Here is a 6480-nt window from a genome sequence, read left to right as displayed (position 1 = left end):
GGCGGGGCCTGGCCTGCCCAGGGGCGGGGCCTGGCCCTAGTGGCCCGGGGGCGGGGCCTGGCCCGAGAGGCCAGGGGGCGGGGCCTGGCAGGGCGACTCCAGTGTCCCACGCGCCCTCTACCCGGCTCACCGTCCGTAGTTCCTGCAACGGCCCTTGGGGCGTTCTTTTCTCCCCATCACATCGTTCTTTGCCGTTTTGCGGACAAGCAAAAAGGAAGAGGCTTTTAATACGTTGATTTGACTTGGGTTGCGCGACAGGACTGCACCTATAGAGAAATGACCAGGAGGACCGTCCTTCCTGTCTCTCCCATCTCTCCCTTCCCCAGCAAAAGGCCTGGCGTTTCAGACTACCGCATCTGCCCCAAAGCGTATTCAGCCTGACCAGCTGGTCACTGGAAACTGCGGGATTCTAGTTTCACAGATCTGTTTTTAATAAAATTACTTTTCTTGTAAAATTACGTAAATTATGGACATTTTGGAAATTAAAAAAAAATTTAGATCCTATATAACTTGTTGGCATTCAGGATGTTTCTTTCTCCAGTCTTTATGTCATCTTTTAAAATACAGTAATAAAAAGTTTTATTCTGTTTTTTTCTCTCTCGATAATTTGTCATCGGCTTAGTTCTGTGTTAACATCTTCGCAACAGTCATTTTAAAAAGGGAATTATACTAACTGCCATATATAAAATAAACAAGTTTATATACTGTATAGCACAGGGAATTATATTCAATATCTTGTGGTAACTTATGGTGAAAAAGAATAGGCAAACGAATATATGTATATTCATGTATGACTGAAGCATTGTGCTGTACACCAGAAATTGACACAACAAAGTAAACTGACTATGACTCAATAAAAAAAAAATATATATATATATATATATATATATATAAAGGGAATTAGAGGTTTGGGAAGGGAGAGGGAGGAAAAATATGGTAAAGATACTTTCATGTGTGTATGTGTGTGTGTCTAAAGGTCATTTTTTATCTTAGGATGTACTAAATAACTCACCTCAGAACTAGGAAACGAGGTGCAGGGCTGTATGGGGTTCAGATTACTTCTAAATACTCAAAAATGCACATGACGAAACAGAGAAAATACATGTGATTTCTCTCCCTTTCCTGTTCCCCTCCTGTATTCCTCTGCCCCTGCCTGTCTTAAATGGACAGATGTTTTCACCTGCAGCCTTATGAAATGGCAGAGTCCTGCCAGTGAAGGGAGAGGGTGCTGAGATTTGGGACAGGGAAAAGAAACATGTAACCAGGCTCTCTTAAGCTTTAGCATGGGATGGTCCTGGAATGTGTCAAATCTCATAATGCTGGTATGGGGGACGAGCCTCTAGGGAAACATCTGAAAGATATTGTGCACATAGAAGTTATAGCTACGTAACAAACACTGGAGTAAAAATCAACTAGAAAGTATGGTTGCCCCTGGGGGATAAAAGCAGGCATTGACAGGGATGGGATATGAAATTTCCTGGGGTAGTAGTAACATTGTATATTTTGATAGGTGTATTAACAAACAAATTTCGACTGAGTAAATTTGAAAGATTTGTTGTTTTCATTCAGTGAATCATGAATCAGTCATCATCCAATCTAGCAGATGGAAAGGCGTTCCAAGGAGGTGTACAAAATGAAAGACTTGTACAGGTAGAAAAGAGCAGAATGAGGACATTATACTAGACAAAAAATAGTTGGTTACTGCAAGGGTACTTGCTTTTAGGGGATGGCAGAGGTCTATCAGGTAGATTAACTAATGCTGATCAGGCGATTACTAATTGATGGGTTTAAGGTTCCATTTCTGGGAGAGCTGAAACTGTAATTAAGTTAAATCTTGGTTGGGTGATGTGGGGCTTAGCATAAGTGACTTCGTTTGGGGCGTGTTGTCTTGTTTTCAACAGATGTTTGGATTACACAGACATATACACTTGTCAAAACTCAGGTAACATACACTTAAGATTTGTTCATTTCATAATATACAAATTTTGCTTGAAAAGGAAAAAAATTGTAAACAAAAATTCACCTTTCGTTAATGATATGTGTTGAGGGTTTAGGAGGCAGTGTGTGCAATCTTCTTTGAAACACATCCAGCAATTTTTAAGGTGATGCTTCTGGCTCAGTTTGAACTTGCTTATGTTTCTGTGCTGTAAACCTGTCCTCTTGGGGCAGATCAAAAATATAATAGGGCTTTTGGGGAGGCAATAGAGTTGAAAGAAAGATATTGGGAACTTATCCTGAAACTGTATTTCCAAGAATTCTTTTTTTTTTAAATTATATAAGATCTAGCAGCTTTTTTTTTCTTCACATTTTTATTTTGTCTTTTGGTGGGGAGGTAATCAGGTTTATTTATTTAACTTTTTTTTTTATAACAGAAGTAGTGGAGCTTGAACCCAGGACCTAGTGCATGCTAAGCGTGTGCTCTATGACTTGAGCTATATCCTCCCCTTGCAAAAACTATTTTCTAAGTTATATGTTTATTTTGGGAAGGGTTTGAGACACTGATGGAGATTGGCTGGGGGCTCGTTGAAGACCTTCCCAGTGAATTCTGTATGCACATGCTTGCTGGCGATCCGTGGTGTCACGTGTCTGTCTTCTCCCCGTGTGTCTTCATGTCACCTTCCTTCTGTTCATGTCTTTCTCTGTGCATTCACATGTGCTATTCTCCCTGCATGGAATGCACTTTTATAGCGTCTCTCTCCCCTGCACCTGGCTAGTTACTGTTGAAACTTCAGCTATCAGTTTAAATGTCCTTTTCCAGAGAAGCCTTTCCTGGCTCTGTGGACTAGGTGAAGTCTGAGCAGGATCTTTTAAAGGACCTTCACAGCATCCTGTACCTCTCCTTCCTAATGCTTATCATAATTGGTTTTTTTTTAATTTTTCTGTTTTATTAAATAGAATTGTTACAATTTGACTGCACATATACAATATATTGCATGTAAATACATATATGCAATATACTGTATGTATTTTTTGAATTTACGTGTATGTACTGTTCGTTGTTTCTAAGAATATTTAGAGCTTTAGCTTTTTAAACCTACATAGTTCAACAGAATAAGGTCAACCACAAAATAAGAATTAATTTAAAAATATACATACACCCCACTATTAACAGCAACATTCTTTATAATTGCCAAGATATGGAAGCATCTTAAGTGTACATCAATAGATGAATGGATAAAGAAGATGCGGCATGTATATGTAATGGAATACAATCATCATAATTGTTTTTAAATAAGCGTTTGTATGGTTATTTATTTTCATTTTATTTTCATTATGTGAAATAATCACATATCACATATTCATCATTATGTGAACTCCATCAGGCTGTCCTGGGTGGTTGGCCAAACAGACGCTGACCACGAAGTAGTATTTGAGAGAATCATCGGAGAGCCACGTAGGCCTGTTGGAAACTTCTCTGCCATGATATTAGAGAGCCAAAGAGTCAGCATTTTGCCTTTTTCCAAGTTTGGGGTGAATTGTTCTTTTATTGTCTGCAGGGCCCCAGAGGCAAAGGCATATTCAGGGAGCTACAAGAAACAGGGGAAATTGTTGACGAATAACGTGTAAGAGGACGTGGGTAGGTCTGGATCACAATGCAGAATCCTGAGCACAACTGCAGACATGCTACCAACTCAGGATTCACTGCAGGTGGTGTGAACCCAGGGAAGAGGGCTGGGCAGGCAGTCACCTTGAAGGAAGCCAGGGAAACAAAACTGAGACCTGTTGTCTAGAGACTTCCTTAAAGGTTTAAAATGAACCTGTTTAAAATTAACTCATAGTTGGCCTTAGGTGATACTTTTGCTTGAGTAATGGAAAAAGCTACCTTGCAGAAACACAAAGGCCTCACATGATCTGATTTCTTTTTCCATACTGTTTGAGGAGCCCACTTGCTTGATTCACTTGCTCACCCTAGCCTGATCACATTGTTTGAGGGTCCCTAGTTACCTGATCTTGTTTTTGCAGAATGTTTGTTCCACAGGGCAGAACAAACTGGAAAGTAAGCAGGAGTGGGACAGCCAGTGGAAAGAGGACCAGAAGCACCAAAGAAGACAGATGAAAGGACCCAGCCTTATACAAGGAATGCCCACTAGTGGCCAGCAGCAAAGTCTCCCCTCCACTCCTGCCTCCACAGGTGAACAGAGCCCAGGTAGGGAGCCTGGACTTCCATCCCCATCTGGCAGTAGCTCCCCTCCCCCGCCAGACTGATGTCAGAGAAGGCAGCTAAAACAGAAGAAATAAGCTCTAGAATCTCAGATATAATATGAAAATGTTCAGATTTCAATTTCTTCAATTTCATACCCCAAACCAGGAAGATCTCAAACTGAAAAAAGACAACCAATAGGTGCTAATGCTGAGATGTTAGAATTATCTGGCAAATCTTTTAAAGCAGACATTGTAACCATGTTTGAAATGAATGAAAGAACAGAAAGGCTCAGCCAGGAAACAGAAGCTATAAAGGAGAACCAAATGGAAATTTTGGAACTGAAAAATACAATAACCAAAATGAGAAGCTCAGTGGATGGATTCAACAGCAAAATGGAGGGGACAGAGGAAAGAATTAGGGACCCAAAAGATAGAACAATTGAAAATACCCAATCTGAACAACTGAGAGAAAATGAAGTTAAAAAAAAAAATCCCGAAGGATCTGTGGGACTATAATAAGAGATCTCACATTTAAGTCATCAGAGTCCTAGAAAGAGAGGCTGAAAAAGTACTCAAAGAAATAATGGCTGAAAAGCTCCCAAATTTGGCCAGAGACATGAACCTACAGATGCAAGAAGCTGAGTGACATATGTGGAATCTTAAAAAAAAAAAAAAGACAAATGAGCTTACACATAAAACAGAAACAGACTCACAGACATAGAATACAGACTTGTGGCTGCCAGGGGGGAGGGGGGTGGGAAGGGATAAACTGGGAGTTGGAGATTTGCAGATACTGACTGGTATATATAAAATAGATAAATAAGTCTATACTGTGTAGCATAGGGAAATATATTCAGTATCTTGTAGTAGCTTATGGTGAAAAACAACGTGAAAATGAATATATGTATATTCATGTATGACTGAAGCATTGTGCTATATACCAGAAATTGACACAACATTGTTTACTGACTATATCTCAATTAAAAAAAAAAAAGAAAAAGCTGAGTGAAACTCCAATGGGATAAACCTAAGGAAGTCCATGCCAAGAGACAGCATAATTAAATTTTTGGAAACCAAAGACAAAAAAATCTTGAAAGCAGAGAAAAACAACACCTGACCAATAAAGGAAAAATAATTCCAAAGACAGATTTCTCATCAGAAACCACAGAGGACTCGCTCAAGGTCCCCGTAGTAGGGGGAACGGTGGGGTTTTACCTGTCTCCATCCAGGAAAGAAACAAGAACAGCCAGGTAAACACCGCTTAGGTAACTTTCCATGTTTTGGAGTAGCAGTCTTCAGACTGGGGGTAAATGTGTCTTGAGTCTCGTACACTTTTTAAGGAGAGAGAGCATGCTCAAGAGAGTCAAGTTCCAAATCCCCCTCATTCATTTGGACTCCCCAGAGCTGACTGCCTGAGAATGTGCCAGTGTCCTGTTTCTGTTCTCCTCAAAGAGAAGTATCTTTCTCCCTCCTGACCCCCTCTATGTAGTCTCACTGTCACCTGCTAGATTTGTTTATTTGTTTCCACCAGATATTGCTAAATTTAGATTAACTTTAGGGAGACACATAGTGGTTTTCATTGTAAATCATGCACAGAACAGCAATCCCTGATACATAAAACGCAGTAGTGCCCTGAACTTTAGAAAACAGCTTCCTTGTGCTGAGATCAACTCTTCTTTTTTAGATGTTGATATGATCTTCCAATTGTCAAATGCATATTTATAAACATACTTGATTTCATCTATTGGATTAAATTGCTAGGAAATCCATGTATAATAGTTCACAAACATCCATCTCTCTGTTCATCTATCATGAATATACATGTCTTTAATCACAATCCCCATTTTTATGAAATTGTCGTTTTTAACCCGTTTCATCTAATTTTCGCTCTATGAACCAAGCACCTCTAAATGTAAGAGTAAATGGTATAATAATCACTTAAGTCTTAGTAGAGCCTTCCCAGATACTGAGAAAGTGACCAACTCCTAGTGACTAGGTAAACACTTTCTTTGAAAGTCAGGTGATTTCCAAGTCTTCTGTTTTTAACGTTACTGAACCTCACTGAATTGTTGACTGATGGAGTACTGAACTTAATTTTTAAAGAACGATCTCTAGGTGATTTTAGCATGTAACTTGGAAAGAGTTTAAAGAATCGACAGATGTTGCCAATATCATACATCCTTCCATTCTTATATACTTATATAAATGAATGAGTTTTCTCAGAACTTCACATCTATAAAAACAAAAAATAGGTCCAGAATTGATGAAGAGCCCTGTCTCATTGAGCAATATTCATCCACAAAGACTTGGAATAATTAAAATAAAACACACAGAGCT

The sequence above is a fragment of the Vicugna pacos genome, chromosome 16, assembly GCF_048564905.1.
Source record: "Vicugna pacos chromosome 16, VicPac4, whole genome shotgun sequence".
Taxonomy (NCBI): domain Eukaryota; kingdom Metazoa; phylum Chordata; class Mammalia; order Artiodactyla; family Camelidae; genus Vicugna; species Vicugna pacos.
Note: the sequence above shows the minus strand (reverse complement) of the source record.